At 34.0% G+C, this 14,515-nt stretch overlaps 2 non-coding genes across 2 annotated transcripts; both read right to left on the bottom strand.

Moving 5' to 3' along the window:
* Window positions 1-6,813: 6,813 nt before the first annotated feature.
* On the bottom strand, window positions 6,814-6,897 carry Trnal-cag (transfer RNA leucine (anticodon CAG)). The gene has a single exon. It is a non-coding gene; the product is annotated as a tRNA-Leu (tRNA).
* A 6,769-nt stretch (window positions 6,898-13,666) lies between these two features.
* Window positions 13,667-13,750, bottom strand: Trnal-cag (transfer RNA leucine (anticodon CAG)). Its single transcript has one exon. It is a non-coding gene; the product is annotated as a tRNA-Leu (tRNA).
* Window positions 13,751-14,515: the final 765 nt, after the last annotated feature.

Consider the following 14,515-nt stretch of genomic DNA (forward strand, 5'->3'; position numbering starts at 1 on the left):
ATATGCATTGCAAAGATCCGAGTGCACATAGAGAGACTGAAGGGCGTATAGGTCAGCATACTGAATAGGACTCGTTGAGGCCTAGAATCATCGACTAATTGAATAAATAGTAAGATTTTGTAACAACAAAGATTTTGTAACAGCACAGGATAATCTCCCATCATCTATATTTTTATCTTTGTACTTGTATATTGTGCCTCTAATAATGATAACATTAACTACAAAGTTATTAATGTTTTCCTTGCAGAGAAGTCGATGAGGGAGGGATTCTACTGTAATTTGAATGCATCATCTTAGACCGCTTGTCCATCCTGATCTATCCATTAGTTTTCTGCACCTTATCTCTTAGAAATACAGTGGAAAGGATACATTAAATGATAGAGACAAATGCAAATGTTAAGTAATAGAGAACAATTGAAATATGAAGGAACAGTGAAAACCTCCAATGTAACAGGTAAGCGTTATTGAACAATGTTATATTATGTATGCATACATCCAGAGAGAGAGAGAGAGAGAGAGAGAGAGAGAGAGAGAGAGAGAGAGAGAGAGAGAGAGAGAGAGAGATGGTGTGTGTGTGTGTGTGGGGGGGGGAAGGGTAGGTGGACGTATATAATTAGACAGGCAGTGGATAGATGGGCATCTTGTTTGTGAATCGCGGGAATATAGCGCCAGCGGGTACTTATATAAAAATGACAATTTCTCATTAACATACAAGAGATAAACTTCTCCTCTCGATAATACCTTGTGCTTATTATAACTGTTTGAGCATAAAGAATAAAAAGGTAACCTTTTTGGGACTCGAATGAATGTGAGTGAAACACTCATGCAGGTAGTATCGCTTTCCCGTCTGTAGATATCCGTGAGATTTGTATGTGTGTGTGTGTCTATATGTGTGTGTGTGTGTGTGTGTGTGTGTGTGAGAGAGAGAGAGAGAGAGAGAGAGAGAGAGAGAGAGAGAGAGAGAGAGGATAACAAGTTAATACATTTGAAGGGCCAGAAAAGCATATTTAACTAAAACAGCTGTTATATGCCAGCATACATGAACGCTGTAAGATTGATGTTTTCTATTTTAGAGTCATAAGAGATACTGCTCTATGACAAAAGAACAGTTTGTCAGAAGTGGGATTCGAACCCACGCCGGGAAGACCCGACTGCGACCTGAACGCATCGCCTTTTTTTTTTTTTTCTTTCTTTATTCAAAAACGCTTTGTACAGTATAAAAGTTAAAAATATACAGTCAGTATGTACATAGTAGTTTGTAATGCTATATTACAAAATAATGGTTCTACAATAGTATTTTGTAATGCTATATTACAAAACAATGATTCTACAATAGTATTTTGTTAAGCTATATTACAGAACAATGATTCTAAAATTTTATTGTGTAATGTTATAGTACAAAACAATGATTCTACAATGTAATAAACACTTTATCCTCTTCTATTCTCATTAAAGGATTATCTTTTACAAAATACTTCGTAATCAAAGTCTGATTTTTGTCTTTGTAATGTTGATACGCATATAATATATATTTTCTAGTCAAATATTGGAACAATCTTTCGATGTCTATTTGTTTCCCTAATAAAGACATAATGTTTCTTCTTTTGTAAATGCACAATCGAGCAATGCTCAGAATGTAGTTCAAAAAATAACTATTTACTGATTTTGTTTCTTTGTTATATCCTATCATGAGCATTTGTTCAAGAGAAGTGCTATTGAGAACACCAACTCTACAATTTTTAAAAAGAATCTCAACTATATATACAATATAATTCTTAAAAGAGCTTAATTCAGGACATTTCAAAAACATGTGAAATAAATCCTCTGTTTCCAACTGGCACACTGGACATGAGTCATTATCAATTTTGCCATAGTATTTTAGTCTCTCTTTTGTAAATATTCGATTGTGCATTATTCTATAATCCAAATCTATACAATCTGGGGTCTTGAAAGGTAGGTGTATCAATTTCCAGTATTTATGCTTTTCCAAACTAAATATCTTACTCCAAAAGGAAACAGAAGCTGGTTCTTGAAAAATCAACGTACATAAAAGCTTGTAAAATAGTTGTGTTGTACATAAACAGAGGTCATATAATTTTGTATCAACTCTGAGAAACATATTATTTCTCCCATTGGTTACAGTGGGTTTTGACTCTGTTGCAACAATATTTCTCCAGCCTAATGGTATACTTTCTATTATGCAATTATAGTCTTTTTTTATCTTATCTGTTTTGATCTCAGAATTTGATTTGTATATCATTTCTGGAATAGCTCTATAAGGTAGTATTCCAGGTACAAATTCATATGTAATATCCTGAACACGAACAATTCCTGCTTCTATAAATTCTGCGAAAAACAACGTTTTACCAGCACATGTAATATTAGGATTTAAAAAGAGAGGTTGTTCAAAAACATTCCTCACATCAATATTTGTATCGATATTATTTCTAAGTTTTTCCCATGCATGAAACATTCCTCTGTAAAATATAGGTAGGGTATTCAATTGTTGCTTATTTAAAGACATGAGAAACAACTCTTTGGTCAACCTCATGTTCAGGACAGTAGATAAAAAGTGATCAAAGGTATTTTTCCACATAGCATGGCAATTCACATCAAAGTATCTTTTTAAAAATTTTAGTCTGAATGCATACATTTTCATCTTTATATCAGTTAACTGTAGTCCGCCATTTCGCTTATCACCAATTATTGTATAATAGTGAACCAAATGGGACTTTCCTGACCAGATAAATCTGAGAAATAATTGCTTCAATTCATCAGCAATCATATCAGGAAGAGGCTGAACTGACACTATGTACAATACTCTAGAAACTAATAAGTTATTAACAACTGTTACTTTTCCTTGTATTGTCAAATATCTCTGTGACCACAGTTGCAATAAGTTTTTAATTTTAGACAATCTATCATTCCAGTTCAGTTGCTCACATAACTTTGCACATTTTCCCACATAAGCTCCCAAAATTAAGATGACTTGATCACACATTTGAATTTGTAATTGTTTGCAATAATCATCAGTAAGTTTACCAGATCCAATACACAGAAGTTCTGTCTTTTCCTTGTTCACCTTTGCACCAGATCCTTTACAATACAAGTCAAGTACATTAAAAGATTGATTAATGGATTGTGTGTCCGCTAATGTCAAGGTTGTATCATCTGCATGTTGAAAAACTTTACTTGTATTACTAGACAGTGGGAGTGGAATACCTTTGATAGTGGGATTTGCTTTGATAGCGAGTCCTAAGGGTTCTGCTGCTAATACATATAACATTGCTGATATAGGACAACCTTGTCTGACTGAATTTTTAATTAAAAAGGGTTTCGTTAGATGACCATTGCATTTAACACTACTTTTAATTTCATTATAAAATATCTTTATCCACTGAATAAAATTGTCACCAAAACCGAACTTTCGTAACACAGAAATCAAATATGAGTGGCAAACTCTGTCAAACGCTTTTTCTTGATCAATTTTTAATATATATCCCTCAAGATTGTCTCTCTCAACCATATCTATAATATCTCTTACAGTGACTATAGTATCAACAATATCTCTCCCAACTATACAACATGTCTGAGTTTGAGAAATAATTTTGGGTAATACCATTTTTAAACGTGTAGACAAAATCCTTGCCAAAATTTTATAATCTACATTAAGTAAACTGATAGGACGCCAATTTTGCAATCTTCTATTATCCCCCTTATTTTTATAAATAAGTGATATAACCCCAAATCTCATTGATCTCGACATAATATTGTCATTCTTAACACTCTGAAAGATGTGCAACAGAATATCATATATACAATCATAAAATTTACAATACCACTCTACTGTCAATCCGTCCGGGCCGGGGCTTTTATTTTTAGCCATCCCTTTTATAGCTGTATGTATTTCATCAACTGTTATTATGGCATCACACATATCTTTATCCTCATCAGATACAGAACAGTTTACAAAATTTAAAAGTGAATCAGTACAATTATCATCAACAGTTACCGAAGAATATAAATGACTATAAAACTGATGTATTTCATCTAAGATTCCGCTTGTATTTGAAATAATTACACCATCATCATCAATCAATTCATTGATTACATTTTTGTTGTGTCGATATTTCTCAAGATTTAGAAAATATTTAGTATTTCTATCGCTTTCAATTGCCCATTTGGCCTTAGATCTCAATATAGCACCCCCGACAAAAATCAGTTTCATAGTCACTTAGCTGATGTTTTAGTTCTTCATATTTGTTAATGTCATATGGTTCTTTATTTGCGACTTTTTCTGAAAATGATTTTAATTTATTTTGCAATGTAAAGTATTCTTGTAATCTTTCCTTATTTCTTCTTGTACAGTATACTTGGGAAAATTTTTTAATTTTGTATTTTACATTATCCCACCAAATGAGTGGTTCACTGAAATACATTTCGTCAGTTTTTCCCTCGGTAAGAATTGATTTCACTCTTTGTACATATTTTTCCTCAAAAAGAACATTGTTATTTAATATCCATAATCCGGGCCCTGTTTCCACTTTGCAGGTATTTAGTTTAAGGTATACAAAAGAATGATCACTAAAGGATGTATCTGCATAATAAATATTTTGCACATTGGAGTGCAATTTTGAGGAAATCAAAAAATAATCTATTCTACTCTGCTTCATTTCGCCTAGTACAACTTGTTTTCTGGAGAAACTACGAGTACTAGGATTTCGTGATCTCCATAAATCGGTAATATTCCTATCATGAATAATTTTATAAAGTTCACGCATTGCTACATCATCAATATGTAAGGCTTTGTTATGTCGATCAATACCTGCTAAAGTTGTATTAAAATCACCAGCCAGGATAGTGCTATCACTAGTACTGTTATGTAAATATGTATTTAGCTTCATGAAAAAGTTAAACTTTTCCTTCACAACATTTGGAGCATAAATATTGATTAAATCAATCACTTTATCATCCATAGCTATTTTAAGATGTAAAATCCTACCCTTTTCAATCATTTCTTGTGTCACCTGATTTCTCAATTCTCTCACTACTAAAACAGCAACACCTGCCCTCCTAATGTCAGCATTACTATAAAATATGTCACCATTCCAAATCTCATTTTCTCTAATACTTTCAACAAACTCATCATCCCAAAAGGTTTCTTGCAATAATAAAATATGGCCTCTTTTCTCTTTAAATATTTCTAAAACAGACTTTAGTTTATTCAAATTACGCAAGCCATTTACATTTAGAGATACAATATTTAAAGCCATGATTATGATGAGTGTATTGAAAGTATTAAAAAATGTTGAGTGTTTGATCATTTCTTCATAGGTGTTCGTCGCATGCTATTCATCTTCATATTAGGTACTGGATTAAACCTTCTCCTTCTCCTTTGTACTACTTTGAAATTTTCGATATTAGTACCGTTTTCTTGACATGTACGTGATTCGTTTGATCTTTCAACAACGTCTGCAGCCATCTTCCTGTCATCATCTGAATCTGTCCCCGATCCATCTCCAATTGTATGATTGTTGTTTACTTCCTCAGATTCTATTTCTACATTGGTCATATCAACTCCAATTCTTTCTTTTTCTTCCCCACTTTCTCCACTCTCATTATCTTTTTTTGCATTCTCAATTTCTTCTTTATCATCTTCGTCACTCTGTAACTCCAATATGTCTTCCCTCATATCATCATCAACTTGCGAATGAATGCCTGTAATGGCCTCTCTGTAACACATACATGTTTGCGCCTCTTTGTGGCATTTGTCGCATATCCTGCATGTACACATAAGAGGAAAACTTCCACAACTTTCACATCTTTGCCTTGTGCAATTTTTTGCTACATGGCCTTGCTCCCCACACTTGTAGCATACAAAATCAGGGCAGTCTTTTATAACATGTCCCGGATCAAGACATCTAGAACATACCTTAACTTGATTATTGTGTAATACTCTAAAGTATTGTTGACCATTGACAGTCTGAAATTTCAGACTGTAAGGCAAGGATTTTACCTGCTGTGGAAATTTACATTTGACATAACGAGTCCCATCAGCCACACTAGTTCCAGGATAATATCTGCGTTGAATGGGAGAAAGAAGTTCTACTCCGTATTCACCGAGCTTCATACTTATATCATCATCTGTGATGTATGCTGGTAAATGAAGAATTGACACAATAATAGTGTCTGAATATAAAAGAGTACAATCAAAGTGTTCACTTCCAATATCAATTCCACACAAGGTATTATATGCTACTTCCTTACTCGGTAGTGTGACCTCATACAAATTTGCACCTTTGGGCACAACTGCATAGACCGACATATCTCCGGTTAATTCTTCTACACTTCTAACAATATCACTTGCCTTTATTTTCTTCACATCCTTTACATCAATCACCACGGTACATTCTTTCCCAAAACGACGAGAAGCTCCTGTCTGTCTATCGATGTTACTCGACATGCCATTCTTATTGTTAGCTATTCCACTGGTGTCATTAGAGTGTGAGTCAGCTCCTTGTGCTGCACGTGCAGCACGACCAGGCTTTGTATTCATTGTCACAGAAAAAAATTTTTTGTGTGGTGGATAAAGTTATCCACACACTCAAAATATATCTCACTTATATATGAATGCGATCAAACAAATCTTATCAACGTACCTGTAACAAATTAAAACAGCAAAAATGTCTATTAAAGGAAAAAAACTTGAAAATTCACGGAGCGATCATCAAACGTGTTTTCCTTCTGATGTCATAACCGGAAGTCTCTATTTTAGAGTCATAAAAGATACTGCTCTATGACAAAAGAACAGTTTGTCAGAAGTGGGATTCGAACCCACGCCGGGAAGACCCGACTGCGACCTGAACGCAGCGCCTTAGACCGCTCGGCCATCCTGACATATGCATTGCAAAGATCCGAGTGCACATAGAGAGATTGAAGGGCGTATAGGTCAGCATACTGAATAGGACTCGTTGAGGCCTAGAATCATCGACTAATTGAATAAATAGTAAGATTTTGTAACAACAAAGATTTTGTAACAGCACAGGATAATCTCCCATCATCTATATTTTTATCTTTGTACTTGTATATTGTGCCTCTAATAATGATAACATTAACTACAAAGTTATTAATGTTTTCCTTGCAGAGAAGTCGATGAGGGAGGGATTCTACTGTAATTTGAATGCATCATCTTAGACCGCTTGTCCATCCTGATCTATCCATTAGTTTTCTGCACCTTATCTCTTAGAAATACAGTGGAAAGGATACATTAAATGATAGAGACAAATGCAAATGTTAAGTAATAGAGAACAATTGAAATATGAAGGAACAGTGAAAACCTCCAATGTAACAGGTAAGCGTTATTGAACAATGTTATATTATGTATGCATACATCCATAGAGAGAGAGAGAGAGAGAGAGAGAGAGAGAGAGAGAGAGAGATGGTGTGTGTGTGTGGGGGGGGGGGAAGGGTAGGTGACGTATATAATTAGACAGGCAGTGGATAGATGGGCATCTTGTTTGTGAATCGCGGGAATATAGCGCCAGCGGGTACTTATATAAAAATGACAATTTCTCATTAACATACAAGAGATAAACTTCTCCTCTCGATAATACCTTGTGCTTATTATAACTGTTTGAGCATAAAGAATAAAAAGGTAACCTTTTTGGGACTCGAATGAATGTGAGTGAAACACTCATGCAGGTAGTATCGCTTTCCCGTCTGTAGATATCCGTGAGATTTGTATGTGTGTGTGTGTCTATATGTGTGTGTGTGTGTGTGTGTGTTAGAGAGAGAGAGAGAGAGAGAGAGAGAGAGAGAGGATAACAAGTTAATACATTTGAAGGGCCAGAAAAGCATATTTAACTAAAACAGCTGTTATATGCCAGCATACATGAACGCTGTAAGATTGATGTTTTCTATTTTAGAGTCATAAGAGATACTGCTCTATGACAAAAGAACAGTTTGTCAGAAGTGGGATTCGAACCCACGCCGGGAAGACCCGACTGCGACCTGAACGCATCGCCTTTTTTTTTTTTTTTCTTTCTTTATTCAAAAACGCTTTGTACAGTATAAAAGTTAAAAATATACAGTCAGTATGTACATAGTAGTTTGTAATGCTATATTACAAAATAATGGTTCTACAATAGTATTTTGTAATGCTATATTACAAAACAATGATTCTACAATAGTATTTTGTTAAGCTATATTACAGAACAATGATTCTAAAATTTTATTGTGTAATGTTATAGTACAAAACAATGATTCTACAATGTAATAAACACTTTATCCTCTTCTATTCTCATTAAAGGATTATCTTTTACAAAATACTTCGTAATCAAAGTCTGATTTTTGTCTTTGTAATGTTGATACGCATATAATATATATTTTCTAGTCAAATATTGGAACAATCTTTCGATGTCTATTTGTTTCCCTAATAAAGACATAATGTTTCTTCTTTTGTAAATGCACAATCGAGCAATGCTCAGAATGTAGTTCAAAAAATAACTATTTACTGATTTTGTTTCTTTGTTATATCCTATCATGAGCATTTGTTCAAGAGAAGTGCTATTGAGAACACCAACTCTACAATTTTTAAAAAGAATCTCAACTATATATACAATATAATTCTTAAAAGAGCTTAATTCAGGACATTTCAAAAACATGTGAAATAAATCCTCTGTTTCCAACTGGCACACTGGACATGAGTCATTATCAATTTTGCCATAGTATTTTAGTCTCTCTTTTGTAAATATTCGATTGTGCATTATTCTATAATCCAAATCTATACAATCTGGGGTCTTGAAAGGTAGGTGTATCAATTTCCAGTATTTATGCTTTTCCAAACTAAATATCTTACTCCAAAAGGAAACAGAAGCTGGTTCTTGAAAAATCAACGTACATAAAAGCTTGTAAAATAGTTGTGTTGTACATAAACAGAGGTCATATAATTTTGTATCAACTCTGAGAAACATATTATTTCTCCCATTGGTTACAGTGGGTTTTGACTCTGTTGCAACAATATTTCTCCAGCCTAATGGTATACTTTCTATTATGCAATTATAGTCTATTTTTATCTTATCTGTTTTGATCTCAGAATTTGATTTGTATATCATTTCTGGAATAGCTCTATAAGGTAGTATTCCAGGTACAAATTCATATGTAATATCCTGAACACGAACAATTCCTGCTTCTATAAATTCTGCGAAAAACAACGTTTTACCAGCACATGTAATATTAGGATTTAAAAAGAGAGGTTGTTCAAAAACATTCCTCACATCAATATTTGTATCGATATTATTTCTAAGTTTTTCCCATGCATGAAACATTTCTCTGTAAAATATAGGTAGGGTATTCAATTGTTGCTTATTTAAAGACATGAGAAACAACTCTTTGGTCAACCTCATGTTCAGGACAGTAGATAAAAAGTGATCAAAGGTATTTTTCCACATAGCATGGCAATTCACATCAAAGTATCTTTTTAAAAATTTTAGTCTGAATGCATACATTTTCATCTTTATATCAGTTAACTGTAGTCCGCCATTTCGCTTATCACCAATTATTGTATAATAGTGAACCAAATGGGACTTTCCTGACCAGATAAATCTGAGAAATAATTGCTTCAATTCATCAGCAATCATATCAGGAAGAGGCTGAACTGACACTATGTACAATACTCTAGAAACTAATAAGTTATTAACAACTGTTACTTTTCCTTGTATTGTCAAATATCTCTGTGACCACAGTTGCAATAAGTTTTTAATTTTAGACAATCTATCATTCCAGTTCAGTTGCTCACATAACTTTGCACATTTTCCCACATAAGCTCCCAAAATTAAGATGACTTGATCACACATTTGAATTTGTAATTGTTTGCAATAATCATCAGTAAGTTTACCAGATCCAATACACAGAAGTTCTGTCTTTTCCTTGTTCACCTTTGCACCAGATCCTTTACAATACAAGTCAAGTACATTAAAAGATTGATTAATGGATTGTGTGTCCGCTAATGTCAAGGTTGTATCATCTGCATGTTGAAAAACTTTACTTGTATTACTAGACAGTGGGAGTGGAATACCTTTGATAGTGGGATTTGCTTTGATAGCGAGTCCTAAGGGTTCTGCTGCTAATACATATAACATTGCTGATATAGGACAACCTTGTCTGACTGAATTTTTAATTAAAAAGGGTTTCGTTAGATGACCATTGCATTTAACACTACTTTTAATTTCATTATAAAATATCTTTATCCACTGAATAAAATTGTCACCAAAACCGAACTTTCGTAACACAGAAATCAAATATGAGTGGCAAACTCTGTCAAACGCTTTTTCTTGATCAATTTTTAAGATATATCCCTCAAGATTGTCTCTCTCAACCATATCTATAATATCTCTTACAGTGACTATAGTATCAGCAATATCTCTCCCAACTATACAACATGTCTGAGTTTGAGAAATAATTTTGGGTAATACCATTTTTAAACGTGTAGACAAAATCCTTGCCAAAATTTTATAATCTACATTAAGTAAACTGATAGGACGCCAATTTTGCAATCTTCTATTATCCCCCTTATTTTTATAAATAAGTGATATAACCCCAAATCTCATTGATCTCGACATAATATTGTCATTCTTAACACTCTGAAAGATGTGCAACAGAATATCATATATACAATCATAAAATTTACAATACCACTCTACTGTCAATCCGTCCGGGCCGGGGCTTTTATTTTTAGCCATCCCTTTTATAGCTGTATGTATTTCATCAACTGTTATTATGGCATCACACATATCTTTATCCTCATCAGATACAGAACAGTTTACAAAATTTAAAAGTGAATCAGTACAATTATCATCAACAGTTACCGAAGAATATAAATGACTATAAAACTGATGTATTTCATCTAAGATTCCGCTTGTATTTGAAATAATTACACCATCATCATCAATCAATTCATTGATTACATTTTTGTTGTGTCGATATTTCTCAAGATTTAGAAAATATTTAGTATTTCTATCGCTTTCAATTGCCCATTTGGCCTTAGATCTCAATATAGCACCCCCGACAAAAATCAGTTTCATAGTCACTTAGCTGATGTTTTAGTTCTTCATATTTGTTAATGTCATATGGTTCTTTATTTGCGACTTTTTCTGAAAATGATTTTAATTTATTTTGCAATGTAAAGTATTCTTGTAATCTTTCCTTATTTCTTCTTGTACAGTATACTTGGGAAAATTTTTTAATTTTGTATTTTACATTATCCCACCAAATGAGTGGTTCACTGAAATACATTTCGTCAGTTTTTCCCTCGGTAAGAATTGATTTCACTCTTTGTACATATTTTTCCTCAAAAAGAACATTGTTATTTAATATCCATAATCCGGGCCCTGTTTCCACTTTGCAGGTATTTAGTTTAAGGTATACAAAAGAATGATCACTAAAGGATGTATCTGCATAATAAATATTTTGCACATTGGAGTGCAATTTTGAGGAAATCAAAAAATAATCTATTCTACTCTGCTTCATTTCGCCTAGTACAACTTGTTTTCTGGAGAAACTACGAGTACTAGGATTTCGTGATCTCCATAAATCGGTAATATTCCTATCATGAATAATTTTATAAAGTTCACGCATTGCTACATCATCAATATGTAAGGCTTTGTTATGTCGATCAATACCTGCTAAAGTTGTATTAAAATCACCAGCCAGGATAGTGCTATCACTAGTACTGTTATGTAAATATGTATTTAGCTTCATGAAAAAGTTAAACTTTTCCTTCACAACATTTGGAGCATAAATATTGATTAAATCAATCACTTTATCATCCATAGCTATTTTAAGATGTAAAATCCTACCCTTTTCAATCATTTCTTGTGTCACCTGATTTCTCAATTCTCTCACTACTAAAACAGCAACACCTGTCCTCCTAATGTCAGCATTACTATAAAATATGTCACCATTCCAAATCTCATTTTCTCTAATACTTTCAACAAACTCATCATCCCAAAAGGTTTCTTGCAATAATAAAATATGGCCTCTTTTCTCTTTAAATATTTCTAAAACAGACTTTAGTTTATTCAAATTACGCAAGCCATTTACATTTAGAGATACAATATTTAAAGCCATGATTATGATGAGTGTATTGAAAGTATTAAAAAATGTTGAGTGTTTGATCATTTCTTCATAGGTGTTCGTCGCATGCTATTCATCTTCATATTAGGTACTGGATTAAACCTTCTCCTTCTCCTTTGTACTACTTTGAAATTTTCGATATTAGTACCGTTTTCTTGACATGTACGTGATTCGTTTGATCTTTCAACAACGTCTGCAGCCATCTTCCTGTCATCATCTGAATCTGTCCCCGATCCATCTCCAATTGTATGATTGTTGTTTACTTCCTCAGATTCTATTTCTACATTGGTCATATCAACTCCAATTCTTTCTTTTTCTTCCCCACTTTCTCCACTCTCATTATCTTTTTTTGCATTCTCAATTTCTTCTTTATCATCTTCGTCACTCTGTAACTCCAATATGTCTTCCCTCATATCATCATCAACTTGCGAATGAATGCCTGTAATGGCCTCTCTGTAACACATACATGTTTGCGCCTCTTTGTGGCATTTGTCGCATATCCTGCATGTACACATAAGAGGAAAACTTCCACAACTTTCACATCTTTGCCTTGTGCAATTTTTTGCTACATGGCCTTGCTCCCCACACTTGTAGCATACAAAATCAGGGCAGTCTTTTATAACATGTCCCGGATCAAGACATCTAGAACATACCTTAACTTGATTATTGTGTAATACTCTAAAGTATTGTTGACCATTGACAGTCTGAAATTTCAGACTGTAAGGCAAGGATTTTACCTGCTGTGGAAATTTACATTTGACATAACGAGTCCCATCAGCCACACTAGTTCCAGGATAATATCTGCGTTGAATGGGAGAAAGAAGTTCTACTCCGTATTCACCGAGCTTCATACTTATATCATCATCTGTGATGTATGCTGGTAAATGAAGAATTGACACAATAATAGTGTCTGAATATAAAAGAGTACAATCAAAGTGTTCACTTCCAATATCAATTCCACACAAGGTATTATATGCTACTTCCTTACTCGGTAGTGTGACCTCATACAAATTTGCACCTTTGGGCACAACTGCATAGACCGACATATCTCCGGTTAATTCTTCTACACTTCTAACAATATCACTTGCCTTTATTTTCTTCACATCCTTTACATCAATCACCACGGTACATTCTTTCCCAAAACGACGAGAAGCTCCTGTCTGTCTATCGATGTTACTCGACATGCCATTCTTATTGTTAGCTATTCCACTGGTGTCATTAGAGTGTGAGTCAGCTCCTTGTGCTGCACGTGCAGCACGACCAGGCTTTGTATTCATTGTCACAGAAAAAAATTTTTTGTGTGGTGGATAAAGTTATCCACACACTCAAAATATATCTCACTTATATATGAATGCGATCAAACAAATCTTATCAACGTACCTGTAACAAATTAAAACAGCAAAAATGTCTATTAAAGGAAAAAAACTTGAAAATTCACGGAGCGATCATCAAACGTGTTTTCCTTCTGATGTCATAACCGGAAGTCTCTATTTTAGAGTCATAAAAGATACTGCTCTATGACAAAAGAACAGTTTGTCAGAAGTGGGATTCGAACCCACGCCGGGAAGACCCGACTGCGACCTGAACGCAGCGCCTTAGACCGCTCGGCCATCCTGACATATGCATTGCAAAGATCCGAGTGCACATAGAGAGATTGAAGGGCGTATAGGTCAGCATACTGAATAGGACTCGTTGAGGCCTAGAATCATCGACTAATTGAATAAATAGTAAGATTTTGTAACAACAAAGATTTTGTAACAGCACAGGATAATCTCCCATCATCTATATTTTTATCTTTGTACTTGTATATTGTGCCTCTAATAATGATAACATTAACTACAAAGTTATTAATGTTTTCCTTGCAGAGAAGTCGATGAGGGAGGGATTCTACTGTAATTTGAATGCATCATCTTAGACCGCTTGTCCATCCTGATCTATCCATTAGTTTTCTGCACCTTATCTCTTAGAAATACAGTGGAAAGGATACATTAAATGATAGAGACAAATGCAAATGTTAAGTAATAGAGAACAATTGAAATATGAAGGAACAGTGAAAACCTCCAATGTAACAGGTAAGCGTTATTGAACAATGTTATATTATGTATGCATACATCCATAGAGAGAGAGAGAGAGAGAGAGAGAGAGAGAGAGAGAGAGATGGTGTGTGTGTGTGGGGGGGGGGGAAGGGTAGGTGACGTATATAATTAGACAGGCAGTGGATAGATGGGCATCTTGTTTGTGAATCGCGGGAATATAGCGCCAGCGGGTACTTATATAAAAATGACAATTTCTCATTAACATACAAGAGATAAACTTCTCCTCTCGATAATACCTTGTGCTTATTATAACTGTTTGAGCATAAAGAATAAAAAGGTAACCTTTT

This window comes from Sinohyriopsis cumingii, unplaced genomic scaffold (assembly GCF_028554795.1).
Source record: "Sinohyriopsis cumingii isolate HCF-2022 unplaced genomic scaffold, ASM2855479v2 utg000066l, whole genome shotgun sequence".
Taxonomy (NCBI): Eukaryota; Metazoa; Mollusca; class Bivalvia; order Unionida; family Unionidae; genus Sinohyriopsis; species Sinohyriopsis cumingii.